Raw genomic sequence first — 15,192 nt, 5'->3', positions numbered from 1 at the left:
GTAAGAAAAGTAATGATTTCAGCTCATGAACAGCAGCAGTTTTCTTTCCGTCTTTCCTATCAGTATCATCAGGGTCACTATCCTGTCATGTTAGATACAGGCTGATACTCATAGCTGTACTCATAGCCAGTGGTCTATCACTGTCCAGAGCAAATCTATGATAGAAAAACTGGTGAAATCTGCCACGAAGGTGATTGTAAACTATCATTATCCATCCCTTCAATCTATCTCTTGTCGTTGAGCATTGCTATCAATCAGGCTTCAAAGAATTTTCAAGGACCTCTCATATTCTTTACTCAGAATTTGATTACCTTCAGGGAGACTTTACAGAGCAAGCAGATATAAAAGAAATTGCTTCAGGCTCTCCTTCCTCCCAACATCCATAGCTCTGCTAAACAAACAAGCTGATCATCCTTAACAGCTTTAGCGCCCTCTGTTCTTTTATTTGTCTTCGCCTGGTGAGCAAGTACAGTGCTATTATTTTATCTTGCTGTTTTTACTTAATTATTTATTCTCTTCCTATTAATCACCATGCAACCTATCTTGTTTTTACCTTGGTTTCTATCTTTATACTTCCTTATTTCTGAGCTGCTTTTATATATTTTATATTTATTTATATTATATTCTCTCTTTTCTTTTTACTCCTTATTTGGTGCAATATATAATATCTCTAAAAAAACAGGTGCAATAGAATCTAGTCAGATAAATCTGAGAGGAACATTCTATACACAACTGCCTTATTTTCTGTGTCTTACTTTTAAATATTTAATTGTACTTCACTTCGTTCTTTGTTGAATACTCTGATAGACGCACAGATTGTGATTGCAGCCTTGCGTGGTATTGTGGTCCGAGACAGACAGGGGACAATAAAGTTTATCCTTATCCTATAATGGACACCCTACAGCAAATCAGAATGAAGATAAACAACACATTAACCTACCGCTGTTAGCTTAATAAGTATGGAAATGTTCAATAGAAATTCAATAACTGCTCAGTTTAGACGGATGAGAAGACATCTCACTTTGGCAATGTGTCATGAGGCTTTAAATGATAATGTAAGCGTAAAATCCCATTTTTTTTGTAAAAGATAACCCACATTTTAAATAGCAAAGGGTTAGTTATTCAAATCAGCATAGTCAATCTAATACATTGATTGCTTTGCAAAACAGTTTCTTATGCTTCAAACACAATATTAACAACATTTTTTCCCTGGTTATCCTCATTACTCTTATCCACTTTTGGCTTTGTCATAATCTTTAAGATAACAGGACCACAATGTTCTTATCCTTTAACTTTGTTATTGTGAAAGACTAATGAAATTCATCTGTAATCACTCATGTCTGCAGGGGCCCGTTGGGAAAACAGAGTGATTTGGGGCATAAAATACTGCCTTCAGTCAATTTAAAAGACTCTATATAACACTTTTAGTTCTGATAGAAATACGTGGTACAGTTTAAGCCAGAACTTACAGTTAAAGGTAGTTACATACACACAAAGCTTAGTATTATTCAAATCAATCAAAGTCACCTTAATGAATCCAATCTGTCTTTGTTTGAACTCTGAATATAAATTGAAGCCCTGTGTTGGTATACCCTTGATGTTTTGCTCTTGTGGAAAATATAAAAAGTGGAAAATGTCACCTGTCACCGTCAGCCGTAACTGTGTTGTGTGCAAACTCAATGGTTCAATGGCAAATTCATAAAGCGTGTGTGAGAAAGATAAAGGGCGATGATGAGAGACTGAAAGAGAGGAAAGAAAGAACGACAGGGACGGTGAAACTGAAAGAGAATGAGTGAGCCAGAGGGAAAGAGGGGAGGGAGAGAGAGGCAGGGGAGAGGAGAGAGAGACGGAGAGATGATTGATGGAGCCAAAAAGCCGATTTCTTGCTTCATCTGATCTGCATTACACTGCAATCAGCAGACACACACAAACACACCAGGCACACACACACCTTGCAATCAACACACACTCAGCATCTCCCCATCACAGACTATTAGACTGCAATCAACATAAAGGTTACTGATCAGTGTCTGTCATCAACAGCACACACTGCGTACATATAGACTATCAACACACACATGCATACACACACTGTCACACAGATAAAGCTTGTAATAGAGTCAGTACTCATCTGCCCATGTGCAGATAGCCTTGGTCATCATAGATACACTCACACATGTGTGGAGGTAACCCCCTGCACACACAGTTTCCCAGTTTAACAGTTAAAGAGCAGCTTTTGTGTGAGAGCCTTGCTTACTTTGTTTTCTATTTTCTCTATTGATTCCTGAAGGACAGATTTATCTCTTCGCTGTTCGCTTCAACAGGAAGGTCAAATGGCAGGGTTGGCTACACAACCGTCCCCTTGGAGCTAAAGGCCTTCAGTATCTAACCAAAGGATGCCACTTTCGATTTGGCCTGAAAAACAAAACCAAAGTGCTAAAAAGAAAAGCCTTAGCTTCACAATTCTGATATAAAAGTCATTTTCAGGGCTCAGAATGAATGTTTCTCAAAGTGTTTGGTTTTGTACTGAAGGATATACTTCACAACCATGTGTAGTGATAATGCACATAATATCACAATAGGCTGGGGTCACTGTGAAAAAAAATACTCAGATAATTGGACAGAGCTGTTATGGTATTGACTGTTCAACAGATTCAGTGAGAAGTGTGAGCTTCCTTTTTACAGACAACTGAAAACTTAAGGAACGAGGAGCAAATGGATCACTGCAGTTTGAAGAGTCAGCTGGGATCAGTTGCTGTTTTGTGTCCAGCATGTACTGGAGGTTTTTGGGGTTAAATCATATCCTCAGTTGTGCTGTACTTAAACACATCATTAGCATCTTACATTCACATACACATTCTGTCACTGTTACTGTCAGCACTTATCAAAAATCTTCTAATGATGAGTCGTGCTCTACGGAGTAAAGGAAGGATATTTCTACAGTGCTTACTGTGAAAGACAAACTTACAGTTTTCCTTACAGTTTGGTACTTCACAAAGCAAGCATGTGCTTAGCTAGATTACTTTGACTGTTTTACAAAATATACTGAATTGATGTCCTTCTCTCTTTATTTTTGGCTAATGAATCCTACCATGAAGAATATCAAGGCTTATGTATGATGGCTCTTGTTCCTCCATGGATGATTGGTAAAGGTATTTCAGTAGGAAAGTGATATCAGTGCATACCCCATTTTTAAAACCATTCTTGCCTTACTTTTCCAAATTAATGGTTATGATATGCAACATATATGGAAGGTGGGTAACACACAGTGCCTGGATAGTCTAACAGTAAGATGGTAATATGAAGAGATCCTTAGAACACAAACTAGACATATGTTGTTGCGGACTGAACATAATTAGGTAGAACAAGACGTCCTTTTCAAAGGACAGTATATTATCATGCTCAACATGGAGGCATAAGTAGAAGTGTGTTTAATTCTAGATTATGATTGGCTAGATTTACTCAGTTTTTCTTCTATTATTTTAGTGTAAGCGACATTAGCACAAACATGACACTTGTTTATGAGTTTACATTACTACCACTATCCACCTTATCACTATCATCGCTCATTCTCTCTCTCTTATTCTCCTCTATCCCTCTTTCCAACCCCAACTCGGTCGAAGCTGATCACTGTCTAACATGAGTCTGGTTCTGTTCGAGGATTCTGCCTGTTAAAAGAACGTTTTTCCTCTCCGCTGTAACTAGCTAAATACCGCAAGGTGCAATACTCAAGGTGGATTAAGATGAGATAAGATCGAGTCCTGTCAGTAAGAGGGGACTGGATCTTATCCTGTTTTGATGTTGGGTCTTTGTTAATAATTTCAGATAGAGTACGGTCTAGACCTGCTATGTTTGTAAAAGTGTCTTGAGATAACGTTTGTTGTGTTATTTGATGCAATGTTAAGAAAGATTGATTGATTGACCGGCTAACTAAGAGTTATGATTAGAACAGTGGCAACTGGATAAAGCTATAGTTTACTTTGGGTTATTTGTGTAACATATGTAAATACGTGAAAATAAATCTTGCTAACACACTTCAAAAGTTATATTTGTTATGGGGTGGCAGTTTAGCTCAGTAGTTAAATCACATGCCCCATGTGTAAAGGCTCAAGTCTTTGTAGTGAGCGGCCTGGTTTTGAATCTAATCTTGTCACATCTCATCTCCAACTCTCTCTTTTCAATAAGCATTGTGTGATGCTAACATTCAAATATTTGAAAATTGCTATGGTAATTTTTTTATTATTTTTTTTATTTTAGATAAATGTATTTTTTCCTGGTGTATCCATGGTGTGAGTCTACACACAGATACACATATAGTTCAAAATGTGCTGTATCTGCAGTCTGTTGAGAGTATAGTAAAAACTGTGGGCCAATTCAGATGTATTTCTCTTTGGTCACCACATTTATGCATACAAAACAACAGCCCTGCTTATTATAAAGATGATAAATGAGAACATAGATTTGAAGACATTCTAAAGTCAATGAAAAAAATTTCTCTAAACACACACATACACATGCATACACACACCAACACAAACACACCGGATGACAAATTAGAAGTCTAATGCAAAGTCTTTCAAAGCAAATGTTTGCACACGCGCAAGCACAAACGAGCACACACGCGCACGCACACACAATCCATGTAGATGAGTGATTAGTAACTTAATGTTAGTGAAGTGTCATCATTTTTCAGTCGAGTGCTGCTGGTTTGTTGGTATGAATTATGACCCCTGTGTTTGCATCCATCTACCAACCTCTCTCTATCCCTCTCTTCATCCTGCTCTCTCCCTTTTTATGTGTCTTGCTCCGTTTCTCCCTTTCTCCTTCTTTTATTATGTCTCCCTCCCTCTCTCCTTCTCATCGCTCATCTCCCTGCCTGCCTCATCATCATAACCAGATATGATTTATAGTGACGCACACGTGCAAACACGCACACACGCAGAGTCCAACGCACTCAAATCGTTAATCAGATATTTGTCCTGCGGTGAGCTATCATAATTCTAACCAAAACAGAATCTCCAGAAGAGTAAAAAAAACACACTACAAGATGCTGTCTGATAAATTACTTAACTTGATCGTTTTATGTGCACACTGAAACCCCCCCACATCTGCATCGATGGTTGCCTGCTTAACAAACTGCTCTTGTGTATCTAAAATGACATGTAATTAATGTAAGTAGACAGGACACATGCTCACCTATCCTTCATTTTCATGTCGTAATTTTCCAGCCTAACTCCTTCTTGATGTGCGACACACCGACACACTTAGGCTGATGGAGAAAGAAAAAAATGCCAGGTGATGCCATAGTGCACTAATGAGATTCATATCTGCCAGCAAGCAAATGATTGCTGGTATAGCTGATGTTAAAGGTGTTATGAGTGATGCTTCACCGGCTTTTTGCAGTAAAATGACCGTAATTTATTAGCATGAGGCTGGCAAATCTTGCTGATCGATGCTAACAGCTCAGCAGAGGAGCTTTGAGAAATGTACATAGGTAGTTCTGATTACAGAGTGTGCATCAGTGAATGTGAGAGTAAAAGCAACTGGGAAGATTATTGGGCCTTGAAGGAATCCTGCACACTATTGACCTGAATAACTTGGTCTTGTCAAAAATTAAAAGGCCGCCTCTTAATAAAACTAACTGTCTAGAAGCTTTAGGGAATGAGAACAAGACATTCTTTGACATTACTTACGATTAGAAAATCTTTGCTCCAAAAATATTCTCCCAATTAATTTTGTTTTTTCAGATATAGACTAAAAGAGCTGAACTGACTGCAGTTTTTTGTCTAAGTTCAAAAGTTGAACAAAGATAAAAGAGAACATTTGTCCTAAAAACAAGACTTTTAAATCCAATTTCTAAGTAATGTTGTTCAGAAGACACAGCAAGTTGATTTTTAAAGCCTAATACACATACACAGAAAAATTCAATGTGTTTACACAATAAAACAAAAACATAGACTCTTTGTTGCGGTAAGAACAGATTGATTGAAAAACAATCTCTTAATGAAGAACATGACAGTTCAGACAACCTCAGCCTCCCATATAAAGTACAATTATACAAGCTCAAGCTAAACTGTGATCATTACCATGTGAAATTTGTCAGCCATTATAAAGAAGCTATAAAATAACCTCAAGTGAACTAGAAGAAAGGGTGAAGAGATGCACAAGAGTGTATGGAAGAGGAAAGAGAAGTGAGCTGGGCAAACTGAGAAGAAGAAGAAAGAAAATGAAAGTAACAGGCAATCATTTAAGGATGTGATGTGATGGAGACCTATAGATTGAGAAACGGCTAAAAGGCTGCATTTCATATAAGGCTTCTCTACCTGAGTAGACAAAGCTCTTATTCAAACTTTCATACACACATACACAAAGGCCATATGCAAAATCACAAAGTCATTCGCTACTTCCTACCAAAAGAGTTCAGAGTAGGCATAGATTATTTTTTTGCCAGAGAACGTCAGAGACTACTTCACATCTCGCCGAATGCTGATAATAACATCATTGCTGCTGCACAATTAAAACATGTAGCCCATTACAGGCTGGGAGTAATAATAAAAAACGTCATGAATTGTAATAGAAACTCATATTATAGTATTTTACTCAATAAAATAAAATTGAATAAACAAAAAACATAATTTTCAATAGAATAATGAATCCGTATTTTCACAGCAAAAGTCAGTCACTCATCCGCTGCATTCAAACAATCATCGTATGTCTCTCTGTATCAACAACTCTGTTGATAATCCTTTGCATTTATTAAACAGCTGTTTTAATCCCTTAAGAACGCCAAGAAGTATTCACCATTCTGGTCATGCATCTCCGACTCATCTACCACTTACCACAATGCATAATGGTATATAATGCTTGGAAAGCGACCATAACTCATACATTATTTTCTTAAAACACTGTCAGACAAAATGTGTCCACGATAACTTTGAGTATAGAATCTTGCATAAGGACACTTTGACATGTAAACAGAAAGTCCATGATTGAGAATATTCGGAGAGAGGGGCGTCTAGATTTTTGGATTGTGGTATTAAACTGGTCAAATCAGTGTATTTTGAAAATGAGGCTGCATAACAGAGATTCCGCTCAAATCTGGCTGATTTCAATCTGATGGTGTCTTCCAGCCAGGGGTGTGGGCTCCCATCAGACACTAGAGCAATACATCCAACAGACTCTTTAAATGCAAAATTCCACAGATTGACATTCAAAAACCAAAACAACATTAACACATGCATACAGAGCAGAAATGAATGCCTATTTATGGTTGACTTCACAACACTGCCTTACAAACAGAAATCAGAGTGATGAAAATTATAAGGTACTGTTAAAAACCTTCATTGCAAAGGCAAAAATCGAAAAGTTAAAGCCACAGTAGATCGGAATGATATTCTGAATAAAAGATTACAGATTGTTAGAATATCTCAGAGAGAGATTCTATTCACAGGGTCAGGAACTACAACCTGGCATTTTAAAAGGAAGAGACCAGAGGAATATTGTGAAAAAGACAACAGAGTATGCGGTCACTTTTGAACATGTCAGGGGAGTTGATATGTTATATATTGGTTCCCATTATATGTTAACACTCAACATCCTGAGGCTCAGTGAATGATCTTGACATCCAGCACAGGGAAAATAATGCAATATTCTCACTGCATCCTAACTCATTCCTCTTCCCTCAAAGTTTGTCTTTTCAATGGGTAGTTGTTTATTTTAAATATTTTTTTTGTTTTTTACAGTCCTTCTTTACTTGTTCCTCTTTTTGGCAGAAAAATGCAGTATGAATTCATGCAGGATGAAAGAAAAGAGGTGAAAGCATTGAGAAAGACAGGATTTTGCTCCGAGCTGTTTGGTCAGGTTGCACTTTCCTGTCTTGTGTGAGAAATTCACCTAACACAGCAGAGCCAAAGCTCACTGAGCTTTATTTCACTTATTCTAAAGGTCGATCAAATCAAAATGTTGTCTGAACAAATAAAGAATGACTCCCTGATGCAAAAACATCACTGTGCTAGCTTTTGTTTCAGACAGTAAAAAAAAAAAGATACATTTTAAATTCTGAATTTATATATTCTATTCTAAAAAAGTATTACCCCAACCATAGAAATGAACATGTAACCATATGTAAAATGCAAGTACAATTAAATATGATTAATCAAATGCATACAAGAATAACCACAATCAACTTAAATTCATCACACTCACAGCAGAAAAAATACTGCATTTATGAGGCAATATGATGTAGCAATGCAGATTCCTCATTAGCTTGGGACATACAGGTTGCCACCCGTCCCGTAAAATACGCAATTATCCTGTATTTCACACTTATGTAGCTCTAGCGAAAGTTCAGACAGAAAGACTTTAAAGCAATCACAGCAGTTTAACTCTCCTCTCCCTCATTCAATAGCTCACCCACTTCCAGCTGCACGCTCCGGAGCTGTCATTGGCTAATCAGCAGCGGCATCATCCAATAGCTCAGTGGCACGCCCTTATCATCAGCCTATCAACTCTCTGCTGTCTTTTTAAATGTGTCTCTCTCTCCTGCTAGTTCCTTCTTGCACTGATGGTGCGCACCCCTCCACCTCCCCGTCTCCACCTGGTCTCTGCAAGTCTTCATTCCTTGGATCTTCAACCACCACCGCCAGTGTCTGGACTCTAGGGGGATTTCTTCAGCTGCCAAATTCACACATCCTACGCCCATAACATTATCCCCATAGAGTCCTTACGCCAAATATTTCTGTCAAGTTCCATCATGCATTCAGTTGTAATAAATAACCTTAATATTCAAATTGTATCTCTCCTGATTGAAATACATTGTGTCCCGTTTTGAATCAATATGGGACGCGGTTTGTCCCGTATTTCCAATTTGCCTTGACCGAAGCACCATGGTGGTGCATGGTGGCCTGTGTGAAGGTGACAGCATGCTGCGGGTGAGCAACATTCTTGCAATATCAGGACCAACAAATACCAAACGGCAGTCTCACAGTTCTTTGTACCTGAAGCATCCCCTTAGGCAGATACAGTAAGCTTATTAATAAATAATAATATATGATTGATTTGGAAAAATGAATCCTACTAGTGAATCAACAGTATATGTTATTATGTTTAAGCTACCATAATGTTTCACTTAATATATTTTCGTAGATTAGGTTATTTCTCATCAATACATCAAGAATAGACATTTCATTAATACAATAAGAAAAATAATTTAAGACAATATTGATAGTACCATTCATGATTTCATGAGAAAACTATAAAAAGACAGACTGGGCAGGATCATTTTTTGAAATACTATAAAATCCTGACTGTTTATGTATTTACAAATCTGTTATCCTACTCCCCCTATAGGTCACAGCAGCTGAGTTGACCCAGGTGTACCACACAGGAGGTCGAAAGACTGTTGATGTTAGCTATGCTAACGTTTACCAAACAAACCAATTTGACAAAGTCTGTGATCCTGTGGTTTGCTGTGTCTATACATTTTTACCCATTTTGATTGTTTGTAGGGGTTTTTTGTCAGAATTTAAATTTCCCTTTAAACAATAAGGAAATTAGTCACTTCAGGACATCCTACAGAAGAAGGTAAACACTTAACAAAAAGAAATGTGAATTTGTAGATACTGCTGGATCAAAAACTGTCTAACTTCTGGTCATTAACTTTTTACCCTATCAAATGGCACAGCAAGCAGAAAAGGTCATGGGTCACTATAGCTTGTGTCACTATACATCAATGTGTAAAGGAAAACATTGATACACTTAGTGTTTCATGCACAACAGTCAGTTCAATATCTATATGTATGTATTAGACATTTTATTTATAAAACATTTTTTTGGTATTTGTCTACAACACTTGGTTCAGCAGCAGTCTGTATGTACACCAGATTTAATATCACCAGGGGAATGTGCTGCAGGTTTGTTACCCCTAGAAGGTAGAGCACTGTATACCTTCTGTGTGTTAGAGGTTTATGATTGAGGTCATCACAGCCTTTTAATCTATCCATTCTTTATCTCACTCAAAGATGTGCTATCAGTGAGTGGGGGATATATAGTAAATGAAAGGGTGAATGAATAGTACCACTCATTATGATACATCATTGGCAGTTCTTCCGCTTCTCCTCTCGGCTTAAAAGAAAATTTCCTCTAAAGAGCTACACTCTGAAACCCATGCATGAAGCTACAACAACCTCATTGTTATGCCTGCCCTTGGTTTGTTTGTGATGAGGAGGAAATCTAAATGTACCTTTGTGGAACGATGAACAGAACATTTCCTCTCATTTCTTTTTCCATTTCCTGTTTTCTGCATCTCATGCTGCACACTAAACAATCCCATTGGATGCACATGCACACACACAGGTACACTCACTCTCTCTCTCTCTCTCACACACACACACACACACACACACACACACACACACACACACACACACACACACACACACACACACACACACACACACACACACACACACACACATTTTTAAATGATCACTTTGAATGTCAATCAGAGTAGTGATTTCCCTACAGGTCATTTGTCTGCTTTAGATGATGTGTATTCAGGTTTTTCAGCATTTCTCCATTTACTCCTGTGCAACAAAATAAGGTTTTTGATTTTCACCTGTCATCTGTAATCAGGTCTGCTCTTCACCTTGGTTTGGTCCACATCTGGGAGCATGGGATGGGATTTTGTCCTGATCCCCGTCTTTTGTTAGCTCCTTGATGACTTCATCTCCTTCATCACTGGATGGGGAACTCCTCAGCACTCTATTCAGCCCTCCACGGTGGATGACAATTGGACCCATGTATCACTACTCAACTGTCAGTATGTCATCCCTGTAACCTGGTAACAGCATCTGAATGGAGACAGCAACACAAAGGCAATAAACAGCGTTAGTTTCTCTTGCTTTTCATCCTGCACTCTTCCTCCCTTTTGCAAACTTTTGTGTGAACTCTACTTGCTTTAGTTGTATATTGTCATACCTTTCCACAGCTGAAGGGTTAACAGCAAATGTAACAGGATCATCCTTATTTTCAACTGCTGTTCCTTCAAAATGATTGTTTTTTATGGAGGGAAATGAACACTCTCATAAGATTGATGCCGATATTACTTGTGCATTTCAGGAAAAAGCATAATACAAGTTTTATGGAACTGTCATGGCATTTGTAAAAATCATGACAAACCATCATATATCTATGCATATTGCACTTGAGGGATCACAAGCATTTTCAGTAATTTGCTATTGTTGATCTTATTGTTTTTAGATTGGTTGAGGAAAGTCTGAGAGATGATGTAAAGATTGCATGCTACAGATGATTTGAGAGACTTGTTCACACAGTATCATGATGAATGAAAAACATTTGAAATTGTCTCTAAAGTAGTCTTTTGTTTAGTTATTTTTTCCATGAGGGATTTGTGTTAACCTGAGTGCGGAGAATTAACCCAAAGCTTTAACAACTGCTAGCTTTTACCCCATGCTGAGGAGGTAAGACACCCATAGGTTTGTATTAGGGATACACAATATGAAACCAAAGCTGACCGCAAAAATTGCATGCAATGATGTCCTTTCCATGTTAAAGTCTTCACCAAGCCACCAGGTCATCAAACTAAGTATACTCCTTGAACTAAAGCATAAGTCCATGTGTCTGTGGTAAGAATTATGTCACTGACATTATTTTTGATCAGACTGTGATTGAGTGTAGAGATCACATCATACAGGGCAGGTAGGGATACATCTGCAAAGTATTAAATACTTCAGCACTGTTTCAAATATGCCATTAGCTGGCAAAATCTAAGGTCTTCCACCTTGGGAAAAATGTGGGTCATCAAGGGTTGTAAATTCAGTGATTTTGTCTTCATTCCCATTAGCTTTGGGCTGCTCTCAAGTTCTCAAATTGGCAAATAGTGTTTTATTGGTCCAATTCTAGCTGCAGTTACTGCTGCTTGCATTCCTTCAATATATCTTCCCTGCAATGACCACTTTTCAGGTGACTCACATTAAAATATTTGTTGTGTTAAAACTTGAGTTTTTCCTCTCCTTGGAATACTTGCATCCCATTTTGCACATTGCAATCATCTGAAAATAATGTGCGAAATTGTATTATCCTCCTAGTTTAATTCTCATGAGCTTGTTGCTGATGTGCTTTCCCTTCTTCTCTAATATGTAATGGCGGATTGTGTACTGACACCTACTGTTTTTCACTGTGTAGACTTGTAAAAATATGTAAATTAATGCAACTTTAAACATTTTTTATCTGATAACATTTTACTATCCAAATAATAATAGCTAAATATTCCTATCATCAACCAAAAGTAGTTGGACTGGTACATAGGGGAGAACGGGGTTGGTTGTCACACGGGTTGGTTTGCACACTTGTTATATCTCGCCACCAGAGGGCACTGTCTCTCAAATTGGGGTATGGACATTTCCAGAATTAGGATCAGAGCTCACCTACATGGTCTTCTCTGGAGTAAGACAGCTGAATTTGAGGTGTGAGGACTTTTTGTGTTTTTCATGTAAAATTGTAAATATTCAGCTCCTCGGTATTTTTCTTCTAGGCTTTTAAACGATGGGTTTATAACAAAACAAGTGTTAACCTTAAAAAGTGTGAGAGGAAAGCTATAGTTTAGATTTTTATTAGCTAGCTAAGTAGTTGTTAGATGGTTGTTAGCCTTGATGCTAGCAAAAAATTCAAGTGGGTGTTGGTCGTCACATTCTCTTTGGGGTTGGTTGTCACATGTAACAACCAACCCCTATGTTGGCAAAATCATGCATGGTGAAATAAGTTGGAGTGTGCAGACCCTACATTTGCCATCACTGTAACTCAGACAGTGACTGCATGTAGCCTAGTTGAGAAGGCCATTACTGTTAGGCCTATTTGTTTGGTTCTTTATGTTGTTATACAGGCTGGCCTAAAGATGTGTTTCCTGTTCATGTTCCTTGCTCATTTTATTTTAAACTGCATTTAGTTATGTAGGCCTATCACTTGTCAGTGCAGTTAAACTTTCAAATTTAGTTCTGCCTTCTTGCCTTTTTTTAAATATTTTCCCATTGAAATACCACTGTGACAACCAACCCCACAGTGTGTGACAACCATCCCAGACAACCATGGAGTTGGTTGTCACAATGTGTCAGAGTGTCTTTGATAGTTAATTGCCTCTTTGTTACAATGAGTTGGAAAATGAGAGGGATATACATTGCAAGCCAACACCTTAAGCTTCAATTTAATGTAGGAATGACTATTGAAAGATGTTTTGATGATGAGCAATCATCAAAACAGTAAAAAGTGTGACAACCAACCCTGTTCTCCCCTACTGTGCATCACAAGTTTTGGTGTTATCAATTACCCCATACATAAATGCTGATCACATTTATAGCACAAAATGTGCTGTGACACTTCACCTTCATTTGATTTGTCAAATAAAAGCAGGGTTGGACTTTTTTTTACTTTCCCTTTCCTGGGTTAAAATAAAATCACTTTGGAAATAATTAAGAGCCTGATGAGTATTTTTGGGTACAAATAAAGCTGCAAATCATTATGCTTTTTTATTTGTACTTGGAGACAATCCTTTGGATATGCATATGGACTTTTTTTATCCATCTAGTGTGAATAGCACTTCTTCGTTTTGTCCTTTTTCTTAAGTTTGCAGTACTATCAAAAGACGGACAGAGCTTGCTCTATTACAGTCAGTCTCACTTTTTATTAAGAAGAATCTCAAGTCAAAACTGTAAGCTAGCAGCGCTGTATGACCCTGGAACAACACTTAAGAGGGCACATTGGCAAAAACAACTTTTCTGCAGGACACAAAAGCTGTCCAAGTTCTTATGCTGAGTGGTATCCCCATAAAAGAGGGCCGGTCTTCAGGGTCACCAAGGTTCATTGTCAAGAGAGACAGTTGGAGAATGAAAGAAGGAGGAAAGAAAGAAAACAGACAAGAGAAGGGCAAAACCTCATCAAAAGGGCAAAAAAGATATACAAAGCTTAAAAACAGTTTTATGAAGCGAAAAAGGCAGAGAAGAATGAGACAGGCGGAGGGGTGGAGGCTGAGTTGATGGCATTGCATGAAAACATTTAAAAAAAAGTGAAAAACAAAAAGAAGAAACTTCACCACAGAGAAGTCGATTGCATGTTCAGATCTTTAACTGCGGGTCAAAACAGCTACACACACACATACACTTCCATGCTAGCAGTGAATGACACACAGAGCAGGGTTATTCTCAGCGATAATGTCTTTAGCAGTGCAGTGGCCTCTTTCGTTTTGGTCCAGTGGCTGGGCAGCTTTGAAGCCACAAGCTATGACAGTAACTAGCTGATTTTAAGGCATGAAGGGGCAAATCGTGTGAAGAGATAATTACGGACATGGCTTCATGTCACCTATTATAAACCAAATACTTTTACAATAGGCAGGTGGGACCAGAAGTGTTCATTTGGGCGAGATTGTCTAGATTTAAATATTCATTGGTGTAGCATGTAGCCATTTTTGCTCTTTATAGTGCAAATCTAGTTTTACTGGATAATTCAAAACATGCAGTCTAGTTTAAGTCAATCAAAAGTCATCATATTTTCGTCATTACTCAACATTTTCTCTCTGTTAACTAATTGAGTTAACCAAACAAGTGTTTAAAATCTCTAAAGCAACATTTCACTCTCATATCACTTACTTGAGTAGTATCCACACTGTAACGTGAGGGTTTGATGTTCTGTGGTTGGATCATTCTATTAATAAGAAACAGCTGAATGGAAATTGATAAGTTCTCAGGAGTACTTAGCTGTAGCCACACTTAATCAGCATAACCACACCACTTCCTTGTTACTGAATCACATGTCACAAAACCAGCCAATCAGAAGCCAGGATGACCAAGCTCCAGGGAAATGTAATGAAAACCACAGAAGTACATTCAGCATGTTTTGGTCACAATTACAAGATGCTGTAGAAATTAATCTAACATTGTAAAGACACAAATAACTTTGTATATATATATGATAAATTAGAGATAACCAAAACTGTGAATTGTCGTACCAAATAGGCAGGTTTAAATTGAGGCTTGACACAGAGCAGGGTTCCCACGCATCCTGGAAAACCTGGAAAACCTGGAAAACAGTTGACCAGTTTTCCAGTACTGGAAAACACCTGGAAAATGGGAGAAAAGGTGAAATGTCCTGGAAAATCACTTATAGTCCTGGAAAATTATTCCA

At 37.8% G+C, this 15,192-nt stretch overlaps 1 long non-coding RNA gene across 1 annotated transcript in view; it reads right to left on the bottom strand.

Annotated features, from left to right (window-relative positions):
- LOC117828129 overlaps positions 1-14,814 on the bottom strand; it is a 50,993-nt gene extending 36,179 nt beyond the window's left edge. Inside the window, exons 1-2 of the long non-coding RNA XR_004634336.1 lie at positions 14,658-14,814; positions 10,616-10,850 (exon numbers count right to left, since the gene is read on the bottom strand). This is a non-coding gene — a long non-coding RNA (uncharacterized LOC117828129). The remainder of the gene's footprint in view (positions 1-10,615; positions 10,851-14,657) is intronic.
- Between the last annotated feature and the right edge of the window lie 378 nt (positions 14,815-15,192).

Source organism: Notolabrus celidotus, chromosome 16 (assembly GCF_009762535.1).
Source record: "Notolabrus celidotus isolate fNotCel1 chromosome 16, fNotCel1.pri, whole genome shotgun sequence".
Lineage (NCBI taxonomy): Eukaryota > Metazoa > Chordata > Actinopteri > Labriformes > Labridae > Notolabrus > Notolabrus celidotus.
Note: the sequence above shows the minus strand (reverse complement) of the source record. Positions and strands in the feature narration are given on the sequence as shown.